This window comes from Lutjanus erythropterus, chromosome 5 (genome assembly GCF_056507025.1).
Source record: "Lutjanus erythropterus isolate fLutEry1 chromosome 5, fLutEry1.hap2, whole genome shotgun sequence".
NCBI lineage: Eukaryota > Metazoa > Chordata > Actinopteri > Lutjaniformes > Lutjanidae > Lutjanus > Lutjanus erythropterus.
This window is the reverse complement of record NC_139321.1, coordinates 37,167,042-37,182,212: the sequence shown is the minus strand read 5'-3', so window position 1 is coordinate 37,182,212 and position 15,171 is coordinate 37,167,042. Positions and strand designations below refer to the sequence as shown.

The following is a 15,171-nucleotide window of genomic DNA, read 5'->3' as shown; positions in this document are numbered from 1 at the left end:
AGAGCCTTAAAGGTTGTTAATAACATTTTAAAATCAATACAAAGGTGCACGGAAAGGCCAAGGAATGGAAGCCAGAATGAGAGTGATGTGATCTTGTTGTCTTGACTTGGTGATAATCCCAGCAGCAGGTTTTTTCTTTTTTGGAGTAATTGAAGGCGATGGATGGAGGCCTGAGTAATACCTGTTTAGAGGGCGTTGCAGAGGTCTAAACAGGGAAAAAAATAAAAGCACGGACAGTCCTGAGTAAATCCTAAAATGATGGGAATGATCTAACTTTAGATATTAATTTAAGATGGAAAAAATATGACTGCACAACCCTGTGTACTATCATCAAAACAAGGGCAGAGGAATCAAATTAAACCCCCAAGATTTCTTGTGTTTGGCCTTATGTTGTGTAAGAACTGATAGAAAAGGCTGAACAATTGCACAAAATATTATGGAAATCGCTGTAAGGTCAAGTGCAACACCCAAATCACAATGTTTTGATAATGGAAAAATGTGTGACAATATAACATTATAAATGAAGCATTGTGAGATGCCGTATTCTCCAGATGTAAGGAAAGATGCTTGTTTGGTACAGATGCTAACAAAAATCTCTTCATTTTTCTTTTCTGTGAAAATGACATGCAAAAATTACAAATCCCACTAAAATTGTGAATGATATCACAATAGCGATATCTGTCAAAATAATCAGTAAGATTTTTTCCCCCTATCATTCAGTCAGATAATCAGTCACTTTGACTAAAATGATTTAATAAACTGCAGGCCGTCTGCACATCTGGAATTCTTCAGTGGACAAACCGTCAACAGTGATGCAACCAGGCACAAGTATGTTGGACTCTAACACTTTACTTAAAAAAAAAGTAGCAATACCGCGCAAAATCTAGTAGTATGTAAGTATTATCAACAATATTTACATCTAGTAAAAGTATTTGTTCTGCATTCTGTCAGTGGTTTACTACTACAGTTGTATAGATGACATTTTTATATTAATATCACTGCTGTATGAATGTGCATGTTTCATTTTACTGCTGTAGATTTTTACGGTTGAGCTCATTTTACTTTACTTTTGCTTTATTTACTGTTGGCTGTCCTGTGAGAACCACAAATCTCTAAAAAGTTTTCATGAACTCAGAAAACCAGCCCTGTTTTCCGTTTTGTGTTGATGCATTTTCCAGCTGATTCAAAGGGTTTTTTTTTTTATATAAATAGTTTATTTGGTTTATGAAGGATTAGAATTTTCTTATCCCACAAAGCCATAAACATTTAATCCTTCAGTTTGTCACAAACACTTTGACTGAGTTAAGAAGGGCATGAAAAACTGCAGTCTGAAAAGTAACCAAAACTGTCCGTCAAACATAGTGGAGTTAAAAAGTAACTGGCAAAAGGAACAGAGTGAGAGATCTTCACTTCTTCAACTTCTCTGACTGCACTGACTGAACCACAACACTCTCTTCCTTTCTTTAACCCTTTACTTCCTAAAAAAAACCTAATTTTAATAGAAAGTGGAACAGACACACTCCACTTAATGTTAAAGGTACTTACTGAAAGGTAAAAAAAAACAAAAAAAAACGGTATGCTTCCATTAATTTTGTCCCCTTTATATTACAACAGGTTGTTCTAGGCGGGTGTGTTTACACTGTTGTGCTTCAAGGCATTGAATCCAAAGAATGATGTAAAAAGAGCTCCCAGAACCTCCCAACCCAGTCAGACCTGAGCTACAGAAGGAAGCGCTTCACACTTTACAACAACAGAAGTATTCATGAAATAATAAATACATCACCCAATGCATAACCAGTGGTGGACAAAGTACTCAACTCCAGTACTTGAGTCAAAGTATAGATACTCCTGGTCAAATATTACTCAACTACAAGTGAAAGTCTCTCAGTCACAATTTTACTTGAGTTAAAGTACTAGAGTGCTTGGTTTTAAAAATACTTAAATATTAAAAAGTACATGTTTTTAAAAATACTTAAGTTTTCAAAAGTACAAATTACAAAGTACATTTTCTAATATCAATACATGCTGTATTGTTTTCATGATGCATTTACAGAAGCTTGTAACTCTCTGAAACCATCTAATGATACACTGACCTGCTTGTAGAATCACTCTGCTACACAAAGTCTATAGAAACACCTATAAAAACTTCATCATAGAAATACAATCAAAAACAAAAAGGACAGTTATTATCATTTTCTGACGTAACTGTATTAAAATCACTGCATAAAATTAGATTGAAGCCAAGTGTAAGGAGTTCTCCAAGTCTGTTAAATAACTGAGATTTCTTTCTGTCTTCAGAGGCAGTATATATACATGAATTATGCTGTATTTTCCCCCCCCGATAAAAACAATCCAACTTTAAAAGCTACCTGGAATAATGAATAATTATAATAACATCTTGAGATTTAATTTAGTCTTTCTCCTGCCGTCACCATTAACGCTTTCTGTTTGAATGAAAGAGGGAGAGTTTGCTTGTTCTTGTTAGTGCGCCTGGACGTATTTCTGCTTTTACATCAGTCCCATTTGAGAGGAACTACTGTGATTGGTTTCTTTCTGTGAGGAACACAGCATGTGACCAATTACATTTTAGAAAAGAAAAAACACCAACAGCTGACTTCAAAGCTCAGTCAAAAAGTAAAAACAACCTTCCTGGAAATGTCAAAAGTACAATATTTGTCTTTGAAATGTAGTGGAGTGAAAGTCAGAAGTTTCCAAAAAAACAAATACTCAAGTAAAGTACAGATACTCAAAAAATGTACTTAAGTACAGTAGTCAAGTAAATGTACTTTGTTACTGTCCACCACTGTGCATAACTCGATGGATTCAACATGAATACTGTAAAATATTCACAGGTTATAAGGTGCACATTATTTATATAAATGATCAAAAAGTGTGTTTTGTAGGAATTCTTGGTAGTTACAAAGAGCAGCAATGAAAAGGCTACAAACACATTCACCTTATTCTAAATATATACCATGATTGAAAACTTTTTATGTAAATACTTAATTTTCATGTTGACCCCTCCCTGAATTCTCTTTTTTGGAAAATCAATATACTATTCACTGTGGTGGAGGAAGTATTTAGATCCTTTGCTAAAGTAAAAGTACTAGTACCACACTTTTATATAATAAGTAAGTACTTTACAAGCAAAAAAATCCTTTATTAAAAATATTATGTACATAAATTAGGCTATTAAAAATAGGATTATGCAGAAAAATGTGCCTTGTGACTGTTATGCGATTATATTGGAAATCATTAGATTATTGATGACTCATATATTGACATCAAATCAGGATTTTACCATTGTAGTTGATTGATGTGGAGCTCATTTTTGAATTATTTTGTACAGGACTGAAACTAATGATTATTATAATACAGCAGTGTTACAAGAAAAGATAAAAAGTTTAAAGACACAAAATGATCAAGTTAAAAAGTTAAATACAAACATTATGTACAAAGAAGAATACTTTATACAAATAAGAATATTGTATACATTAAGAATGAAACGTTCAAATAAGATTGGAATAATAAACCACAGTAGTTAAGAATAACAAGTAGGCTATAGAACAAATAAGAAAAAAGTATTCTGTATACCAGTGGGAATAGTAATTGCAATAAATGCTGCAATATGCATCTATTGCACATGTATTATTCATTATTCATATTATGGATTAATCTGCTGATTATTTCCTACATTAATCAACTGATTGTTTGGTTTATAATTAAATAAAGAAAGGAGTGCAAAATGCATCATAATTACCCAGAGCCGAAAGTGATGCCTTCACAATGTTTATTTTCTCCAACCAACAGTTTTAAACCTCAACAATATGGGAAAAAAGTGTAATAATTTGTGTAAATCAATGTAATCATCACTGATACTCAGTACCAGTGATGATCTGGGCAGTTTTAATCACCTACTGCGAAGTCCTACTATCCTGTGCACATCCCATCCTAGATTGTGACGTTTGCAGTCACAGTACTTACTACTGGTCCTCTGTAGGAGTTAACAAGAACTGGAACAATAACTTTGCCTTCTTAAAGGGATAGTTTGGATTGTTTGAAGTAGGGTTATACAGGTACTTAATGCGTATTGATTGTGAGTGATGGTGGTCCCCAGTTTGATGAAGCAGAGAGGAACAAAAACATGGGAGCAAATCAATGCACTGCTGTGGACAGGCTCAGCAGCAAAATGTATTTTAGCCACCTAAAAAAATCAGTATCAGTTTAAGTGTACCTTATATTCAAAATATTTTCACTGCTTTACTTTGCTGTCAAACACCCTTTTCTGAAGAAAAACTTCTGTTATATGAGCCTAATGTTGTTCTACTTTGGCAAAAATGGTAATTTTACCTTACAACAAGAAGAAATATACCAGCACTTATAGCTGTCAAATAGTAAACCACAAATTCCATAAATGTCATAATAATAAAGACAGTCCTGTGAGAGTGTGTTGAGCAGTCTTTCAGTAGAGTTACAGCTGGTGAACCAGATGATAGTGGACTCAAACACAAGACTCTGGAGACAGTTCAGGTAAGATTACACAGTCTTTACTGGTCAAAAGGTGGGTTCAGTGCACAGGAGGACAATAAGCGGAGGCAAACAAATCCAACAGGGATGAGACAGAGTCAAACAACAGGCAAAATAAAAAAAACAAAAAAACAAGACAAGACAAGGACACAGGGAAACAAAAGGGTGGAACACCAGACACACAAAGGAACTGAGATGAACTGAGCACTGACAGAAAACAAGACACACACTAAATAGGCTGGTGAGGGGCAGGAAGTGAAGTGATCTGAAATGAGTGTTACGTTCAGAGCAAAGGCCTGGACCCCGGATGCAGAGACTGAGATTGTGAAAGTTTTCAAAAAATGTATTTTTTCCACACAGGACAAAAAAACAACTGAAGGCGAGGGCAGGTGCTGGCCGCGGTCGACTGGCTGGAGCGGCAGAGCAGGCAGGGAGGTAACCGAGCTGGTGTCAGTTCAGGAGCACGAGACCTGCACACACAGTCAGGAGGCACACTGAAGATTAGAGTCACGAAAAAACACTAGAAGTCCACTGGAGAACTAGAGACGTGTTGCACAGCAACGTTACCGACTGCGACTGAATAGTCCGGCACCACAGTGGTGTCTTGGCCAAGCTTATATAGCAGGGGGAATGAGATGATGAGAGCCAGGTGCGTCTCATTGCGCTGAGCCAGCCAATGACTGCCGCCGCTGCCACAGACACTGCCCTGGAAGGAAAAGGGAGGGGGAAGGGGAGACAGAGAAAAAAGAAACACAAAGCAAGCCAGACAAAAACCAAAAAACCCTACAACCATGACAATGAGAGGAGATATGAGTTTCAAAATTAAACAGGAAACAACATGAGTGAATGAAATAAAAAACATAACCTAAGAAACCTGAGTGGTGACAGGTAGTGGTTGTTTTGCTTTGGTGTATCCAAGATTTTATAAGGAAACTGATTTCATAACTTATTTGTTAACTAGTTTGACCCTTTCATTGTTTTTGATGCTACTTTAATTTTCTCATTTATGTATTGATTTTTTTTTTATAGTTATGGTTACTATTGTGAATAGATTTCTTTTTTTTGCCACAGAGTCTACTTGTGACATGTTTATAGTGTGATGTGCAGGTGTAATTTAGCCACATGGCTGTTAATTGTCTAAATAAACAATCATTATATAACCAAACCAGAAAATGCTTTTTAACTGTATCTGTGTCTAGGTGCAAGTGTGCCTGAAGTAAGCCCAGCAGCTCCCCCTTTTTAAGTAGTGTTACCTTGCAGAACATGTTTCTGCCTCGATTTTTTAATGTTGATTTAAAGTTTTAGTGCAGTTTAATCAAAGTCACACAATAACAGAATAAAAAGAGCGGTACTTGGCTTTTATAATGTAAGAAAAGGTTGTCTGACAGCAAGGAAAATATTCTAAATATAACGTACACTTAAACTGATATTTACTTTTTTAGGTGGCTGAAATATGCATACTAATTCTGCTGCTTATCCACACTTGATGCATGTCGATCTTACCTTGTGAAGCAGCTGGATTCGCAAGATCACAAGAACACTCCAGAATCCATCTTGCCAGGCTTCAAGTTATCTGATTGTGTCAGCCAGTCAGCATCCTCCTCGTCTCCATGGACAAGATGTTTTCACTCTTCTCCAGATTTGATTGGTTGAAGTCAGCCCATATTAGACATAATAGACAGATGGTTCATCCAATCACCTACCGAGTGTTTTTTTTTTTTGAAAGTGTGTACCCTTTTCCAAACAGTTTCTAAGGAGGACTTCTCAGATGGTTCTGCGTAACAAACCATCTTGCATTTCAGGTTAACATCAACCAGCATCTGGAGTATCGCATACAACCTTCACTTTAAATAATCCAAACTATCCCTTTAAGAGTCTTTAATAAATACAGCCGTTTCTGAGCTGAGCTTACCAGAGTGGAGATGTGTGACGTTCATGACAGGTTCTCTGTGAAATTGATTCCCAGGAGCGTAAACCTCACTTCACCTGCTCCACCTCAGCCCCTCTGATGTTTCATTCATTCAAGCTTTATTTACTTCTTTGGGTACATTGAGCCGTGACCCACATTTTCAATGATGCAGAGGTTACATGAGGCAACCAAAGCAGAAACACAAGATAAACAAAACAGGAACAAAGCATGTTTTTTAAAATCTCACAAAGGTATCAGAGACTTAAAGAAGATTTAAAGTGTATTTTAAGTTATTCCATGAATCTAGAAGACAGACGTAGACAGAGTTGTGCTTCTCTTAACTTCTTTCTTGGGGTTGATTAAATGAATAATTAATTGAGCCCATCTCTGGAAGGTATTCATTGACTCTGCATCCTGTGTAAAAACATGGCTGCAGCATGGCATTGAATCACAGATGGGAAGGTCAAAGATTTAATAAACCTCTTTGGATTGGTCAGCAGATGTTGGCCTGTGGTTGTGCTAAAAATGGAGGTTTTGGCAGCTGTGACTACTTTTTGTTTCCCCATCATTATTTCCAGTTAGGAGCGTGCGGCGTGCCATATTTCATGACAATATTTCAACCACATGTTCTAAATGATCTCACCACAGCTCTGGGCTGAGACCAAAATCCCACCCAGACTCCAAACCTCACCATAACCACACCAAATCTTTACCTAATCCCAACCACCTCTAATATGGCATTTAGGGGATAAACCTGCTGGGATCCATTACTTTTGTATCAGCCACAGAAAGAAATTGCACTGATGGTGAGAAACTTTTTTTAAGACTGAAAGGTGAAGTTGTAGGTGAAGTGTGAAGTTGAGATATTTAGGTTTAGGTTTACATGAACTGTTTAAGGGACAAAAACGTTCTAATTTTTTATCTCATATTGAGGTGGATGATGGCAGGTTGTGAAAGTGCAAATTTTCATATCGTTATAAGAAAATATGACTTTTAAGAGGTGGAAAAAAACAGCAATATCTAACAACTGAATGCAGTCTAATATTGTGGAGTTGAGTGGTGTTTTTCCTAATTCAGTGTGGGTTGGTGATTCCACCAATTTTGTCCAGAGTGAAATATCTCAACCTTATTGTCATGGATTGCCATGTTTTTGGTGTCCAGATAATAAATCTTAATGACTTTGGTGACTCCCTGACTTTTTCTCAAACGCCATCAGCTTTTTTGTGACACAGATACACCATTGTGCGTCATGGTAAATGCTTCCCTTACACTTTCATTCATGTGTTGCTTTTGAATCTTTCCACCCTGTGATCTGCATGTAAACTTCTGCTTTCTATTTTCTCTTAAGTTTTTTTTTTTGTTTGTCTGGAGATATGCATTGCCTGTCCAAAAAAAAAACCTCTATTTCGTTGGACGGCCTTTAGCTTTGATTACGGCACACATTCACCACAGTATCATTTGGATAAGTTTATGCAATGTTGCAACATTCATTTAATTATTCACCAAGATCTTTTGATCTCTTGTATTGATGATGGGAGAGTTGGACCGCTGTGTAAATTCTTCTCCAGCACATCCCAAAGATTCTCAGTGGGGTTCAGGTCTGGACTCTGTGGTGGACAATCCATGTGTAAAAATGATGTCTCTTGCTCCCTGAACCATTCTTTCACTATTTGAGCCTCATGAATCCTGACACTGTCATCTTGGAATATGTCCGTGTCATCAGGGAAGAAAAACATACATTGATGTAAAAACCTGTTCATTCAGTATATTCAGGTAGTGAGTTAAGCTCAGTTTTTGGACGCATAACGTTGTTGAACCTCAACCTGAGTAACTGAAGCAACCCCAGATCATAACACTGCCCCCATAGGCTTGTACAGTAGGCACTAGGCATGATGGGAGCATCACTTCATCCTCCTCTCTTCTTACCCTGATGCCCCCATCACTCTGGAACAGGGTAGATCTGGACTCATCAGACCACATGACCTTTTTCCATTGATCCACAGTCCAATCTTTATAGCAAACTGAAGACTTTTTTCTGATTAGCCTCACTGATAAGTGGTTTTCTTAAGGCTACACAGCTGTTTCAATCAATGACTTCTCTTCACACTCTGTGTGTGGAAATGTTCTTGCTTTCACTATTAAACATAGACATGAGTTCTACTGTTGTTGTTTTTTATGATTTGATTTCACCAAACCTTTAAGTGATCTCTGATCACAATCATTCCAGATATTTTTCCAACCACATTTCTTCCTGGAAGATGATGTTTCATCTCTATCCTTCCAGGTTTTAATGATGTGTTGGACAGTTGTTAACCCAGTTTTAGTAGTTTCATCAATCTTCTTAGTTGTTTTCCTTGCTTGATGCAAGTCAATAATTTGACTCTTCAGAAACAGAGTAACATCTTTTCCTCGATCACAGGATATGTCTTCTGACATGGTTGTTTAAGAAATGAGAAGCTCCTCACTGCATCAGTTGGGGTTCAATAATTTGTAACGTATTAATCACTGCAGTAATTATCCAGTGGAAAGATCTGAACTATTTGACTAGTTAAATCCAGGTGGTTACTTTGTTTTGGCTTGGCAGTGTAGGTACAAATAAAATATACAAAATTAACAAATTTCTCCATGTTTCACATTTTCAAATACAACAACAACAACAAACAAACAAACAACAACAAAAAAAAAACAAATAGAACAACAGACAAACCCTCCACCCACCCCCACCTTAGGGACACCAGGAAAATATAATAAAATGACAATGTCACAGTCTCTTCTGTTTACACTACGTTACAGATTGACATCACTTAAGTCTCAAAGGTACGGCCATTGGTCAGTGAAACAGAAAATAGTAAATAAAAAATAAATGTAAAACCATGTGTTGGTCTCATTTGAAGACAAAAATTTTACAGGTACAAACATATTAAGTCTCATCGGCCTGAGCATGAAACATTAAAAATGTACACAATACATGGAGAAAGAGGACAAGCCACTCAGTAATGACAAAATTGGCATAATATGGGTGTAAAAACTTCATTGTATTTCACTATGTTGGATTCTATTTCTTTTTAATCATTTTACTGAGCATACATAGCATCTTTGGCACATAAATAAATTACGTTTTCTTTCTAGGGATGTGCTGCAATCACTGTATTAGATATCAGGGGGAAAGAAAGTATAATCTGATACGATTCATTAAACTCAACTATCTCATAAATGCTTAGCCAAACTTTGAGCCACATGCTGTAAAGAGAGGTGTGTCACAGGAACACAGATGAGCAGCACGGGTCACATGAAAAGTAACTTGAAATGAAGTGAAACCTGACAGCAGTGTTGTCATCTTGTCGGCTGTGTGGTTTATGCATTTATGCAGTTTATTTAAATATAAATATAAAGAGTATTACACAACTGAGTCGTGTTTTGGTATTATGTGGGTGTTATGCTTTTAGATGCTAGGTTTAGCAAAGTACATCCAGACAAATTGACAACAGTGGTTCCCAAACTGAGGTGCCAGCCCCCCTGGGGGAGCGTGGAGCTACTGCAGGGTGGGGGTATGAAAGACCAGGGGAGAAATAAAGAGTGAAAGTTGAATGAATAATGAATAAACAAGAGTTTGCTGATTCTATCCTGCCGACCTTTATTTCATTAATATTCAACTTTTTTTCAGTTCCAACCCCAATTAATGATTGATTAAAAAGTTTTGGGGTGGGGGGGCTCGAACGTTTGGCTTTCAAAAGGCGGGACAAGCCAGAAAAAGTTTGGGAACTATTGATTTAGCTGTTGAAGAGAAGATAAAAGTATGTGAGTAGTATCTGTATCTCTCAAGGTTGCTGTGTCAATACTGGACAAGACAAAGTGAAGTCAAGTCACCCCTGTTCTTTTCTGACCACTTTAAAAACTCTGTGTTGTCTTAAAATTTCAGACTGAAGGTTCATGCTTCACTGTGGAAACAGAACAGTATCTCAGTATGTCTAACAATATCTTATCTTGGTTCAGAGATAAAAATTGAATGGATTGCTTTTAAATTTTCTCCTTTCTCCTCCTCTCCTAAACTTTCTGGTGAATTTACTTAGGGTGTCATAAAGATTTTACTAAACTAATTAATGGGAAACACTTTATAATATGGTACACAAAAATGTTATTTTACTGAGGAACCAACGAGGAATGAATCAGGAACAACCCGATAATGAATTAATCCCTAATGAGCAATTCTTAAATAAGTGTGATGCAGGGACTATATAGTAGATAATGATGAGTTACAGAATAGGAGATAAATTGATCTCTAGGTAATAATTAGTTAATCTGTATGTGAATCAACATACTTTCATCACAAGTCCCTCCTGATAAAGTCTGAACCAGCTGCTGAGTGACACAAACTAATGACAGCTACATAATCAATACTTCATTGATCATTAGTTAGTCTTTTTTGCCCCCCCCCCCCGGCGAATAAAGTGGTCAGAATGTTGATTTGCTGATATTTATGAATTAATTACCCTGTGATTCATTACAGTGTCCTCCAGTAACTCATCATTATCTACTGCACTGCAATCATTTATTCAGGAATTAGTCATTAATGATTCATTAGTATCCAGGTGGTTCCTCATTCATTCTTTTACTCTCTTACTTTTTTGTCTACTGTATTTTTAAGTGTTATCAATTAACAGTGGTTTATTTATTTGCTTAGTCAGAGCTGACTAACGGGTTTATTTACAGAAATCGTGACCTGGTTGATCAAGATAATCCACAGACCTTGTTGTGAGCAGTTGGAGGAACTACTTACTTTCTTTCTTTCTACTAGATAGAAAATAGTTCTGGTTGATTCTACTGTACAGAGAAAATAGTTTGTACATGAAACTGCTCACAGCAAAGTCTGTGGATTATCTTGAATAACTGGGTCATGGTTTCTTGAGTGACTTTTTGAGGAGAAAACTTTATACTTTTACTTAAATGTATTTAAACAGCAGTAGTTTTACATGTAATCAAGTAATATTTTAGTAATGTAACAGTCAGGTTTGGGAAGTAATGGATTACATGTAATGGGATTATGTTATCTGGATACAAAACTAAACAGTGCGCACACTGTTGCCGATTCATTATCATGGCCTCCAGTGAAAAATGCTCCACTAGGTGGAAATTTTTTGTCTTTAAATCAATCAACCAGTCATTTGCACAACAAAGGAAGGAGCAGCTGGACAAACTAATAAACTTAACATTGAAAATAAAACAATGATTACTCTGTTAATCGACTATTAAATTAATCTGCATCTATTTTGATAATTGACAATCTGATTCTCTGATTTCATCTTCTTCTTAAGTGAACATTTTCTGATTTCTTTACTCCTCTCTGACAGTAAACTGAAGGTTTTTGAGTTTGAGTGACAAAATGACATTTGAAGATATCATCTTGGACTTTGATCAATATTTCTCACCATTTTCTGAAATTTTATGGACCAAACTCATTGATTAATTTATAAATGAATCAACTGATTAATAATTGATTTAAATAATTGGCAGTTGCAGCCCTAAAAATATTATATCTATTTTATATTGAGGTAATTCAAAAGTAATTGTGATACTTGGACTACATCACTGACTACATTTTTAACAGGTAATTATTAACTGTACCCTGGTAACAGTACTTGAGTACAGATTTTCAGTTTTCTTCCAACCACTGGTGATTAAAGAGGCTATTGCAAAAATATGAGAGTAATGATGAGAAAGATAAATGATATTTTCTAAATAAATACCATTAATTTCAAACAACAGGTTTTGTTGATTTTTGTGTCCCACACACAGTGAAAACAGCAGCCATCGACTCGGGCAACTTCCTTAAAATTAATAATGAATAAGACACTCAAGCGGATCAATTTTTAAAAATTAGTTGCACTCACTCGCCCCACCCCCCTCTTCCCCCACCGCCTCCTCCACCTCCGGCCTGAGCTGCGCTCTGCGCATGCGCCACGCTGCTCCAGGAGTGCTGTTTCGGCCTGTTCCGCGGCCGCTCGGTCATTTTCGCCTCTTTGTTTTACTGATAGTGGATTTAACTCGGATTCAACCCAATATCCAGCGGACTGTGCGGCTCCCAAACAGGTTAGTTCGTCCAACTGGACTCGCTCTCTTAATGTTCGGTCCTCGGAGGGTCCGCGGCCGGCGTACGGTCCCGGTTTGTGCACCCTCCTCCTCATTTTTCGCATGTCTCTTTCCGCTTGGTGCTACGGGGCATGCTATACGTGTTGTTTTATGTGTCTATGTGGTGGTGTATGGCGGCGCCGGGCCCTGCAGTTGCACACCGGGGATGGGGTTTTTAAGGTGAAACGTGCGTGGTAAAGGCGGCTTTAACGGCAGCCGGGATGCACACGGTTAGCCGTACCGGAGAGGAGGCTGTAGCAGCCGCCTCTCTGCCTGTCTCGTCATGTTTAAATGCTGTTGTTCCTCTCAGCCAAACACCAATTCTTCTTTCCCATTGAGCTGGAATGTTCTTGGGGAAAAAAACCCCTCCTGGTCCACCATTATTAAGCTAACCTCCTCCTCCTCCTGCCGTCCAAAGTTCACCGTGTGTGCGTGGACCTACCTACATGAGGTTCGGATTAAATCAAGACAGAAAGTTGGTGCATTTTTTTCCTCCAGGGTGGATGTCGCCCCTCGGCAGACTGCTGCAGCAGCAAACCCTGTGTGACATTGTGGTGGTGGGGGGAGAGGCATGCAGAGAGCAGCCAACAAGTCTGTGTGCACTTTGTTTTTATGGTGGGGGGGTTAAGATGCAGCTAAAACCTCACTCATCACACAGAGCAGAACATGTTTGCCTGTGATGGACAGGACTGAGCAGAATCGGGCTTTAAATTTTGGGGTTTCCTCAACTTTTTCCTCACGCAAGAGGCTCTGCAACACAGGAAGCATGGTGGGGGTGATTGGCAGGTCAAAAGATGGAAGTGTGTGCCTTAAAACAGAGCTAAATGGGTGAAAAGTGAACGTGGTTAAATGAGCATTGTCTCAACCACATCTTAAGCGCTTTGCTGTCTTTACAAGTCATTTTTGTCTCTAATTTACTAATTTAAGTCCCTCTTCACTATAACAGTAGAAGGCTGCTTTCACATGACTCATCTAATGAAGAGGCAAAGTTTCTCTCATGTTAAAAAGGAAAAAAAAAGAGTTCATCCTCACTTCTAAAATCCATATTTTTCCTCTTACTTGTAGCGCTGTTTATCCATCAACATTGTTTTTGGTGGAAGATTCAGAGTTTCGGAGACGTCTGCTTTCTCTTGAATATAATGGAGCTAAGTGGCACTTGGCTTATGGTGCCAAAAAAATTCATTTGAAAAATTCCACAGCAGTGTTTCGTTACAGAAATTACCCCGTTACTCAAGATGATCCACAGACCTTGTTGTGAGCAGTTTCACATAGGAACAGTTTTCTTTCTAGGAGAAATAAGAAAGTAGTTTAAACTTGAGTTCAACATGTACAAGCAGGATTTTGTGACATCCCAACTAGTTTGGATGTCAGTTGTGGTCCAAAATGCAACTTTTGCAAATGTGATGAGAGAAGCCTCCAGTGCACAAGCGGGCAACAGTCCACCCCAAAATCAAAACATACTATTGTTCCTCTGGCCTGTAGTGCTGTTTATCCATCTAGATAGTTTTGGTGCAAGTTGTAGAATTTTGGAGATATCTGCTATAGAGATGTCTGCCTTCTCTCCAATATAATGGGATTAAATGGCACTTGGCTTGTGGTGCTCAAAAAATGTCTCTTGAAAGTGAAATGTGAAAGTGTCTCTTTCCAGACATCATGACCTTGTTACTCAAGATAATCCTCAGACCTGGTTGTGAGCAGTTTCATATAGGAACTGTTTTCTTTCTGGTGGAAGGGAAATTGTTCTGGTAGATTCTACCATAGGAAGAAAATAGTTCCAGGGTTTTGATTAATGATGGATGATTTATCTTTAAAAAAGTAAAAACTGACTTGAGGTAATCCCGAGTTCCTACATGAAACTTCTCAACAAAGTCTGTGGATTATCTAACCGAGTCATGACTTCTTGAAAGCGACATGAAATGTATTTTGCTGGTGCTTTGAGCACCACAAGCTGAGTTCCATTGAGTCCAGTTATATTGGAGAATAAGCAGATCTCTTCGATTGCTATCTCCAAAACTTGGCAACTTACACCAAAATTATCTAAATGGATAAATAGCTCCACAGGCCAGGGGAAAAATATGGATTTTTCATTTAAAAAGTCATTTTTGTTTGTAATTAAGTCCTTAAAGTTCTCCTTCACTTTAAAACTAGAAGGCTGGTGAAGAGGGAATTTTTCTCTGCTCACAATAAACCCAAGTTCAACATGTTGTTGTATGAGCCCAATTTCGTGACATCCCATTAATTAGGAAGTCAGTTATGCTACTTTACCCAAGTTAGTCCTAATATTTTACCCAAAAGTGTGGATCAACCTCTGACAAAATGCAGCATAAACAGACTCAATGGATTTTGTGCCCTGTGTGATCTGAATGAGAGGAAAAAAAGTCTTGATTGCATAACCTTAGCATGACCTTATCATCCTACCAAAAAGGCCTTTTTATTACAGGCACTTTGTGAGGGAAAACCTCAACTAAATTCCAACAGAAAATCCGACAAATGTTTACAACTTATTAATGTCTCCTCCATAACATATAAAAGTTTTATGTGCTATTTCTTAACCATACCCTGCTACCACTTTTTTGCCTTCTAAAATAACAATTTAAATCAACATCACT

The 15,171-nt window shown here is 37.5% G+C and overlaps 1 protein-coding gene across 1 annotated transcript in view; it reads left to right on the top strand.

The window, feature by feature from the left end:
• The first annotated feature begins 12,356 nt into the window (after positions 1 to 12,356).
• pcgf3 (polycomb group ring finger 3) overlaps positions 12,357 to 15,171 on the top strand; it is a 96,004-nt gene continuing 93,189 nt past the window's right edge. The window contains exon 1 of the mRNA XM_084719774.1: positions 12,357 to 12,523. The gene's annotated coding sequence lies outside the window, so the exon portion shown is untranslated. The remainder of the gene's footprint in view (positions 12,524 to 15,171) is intronic.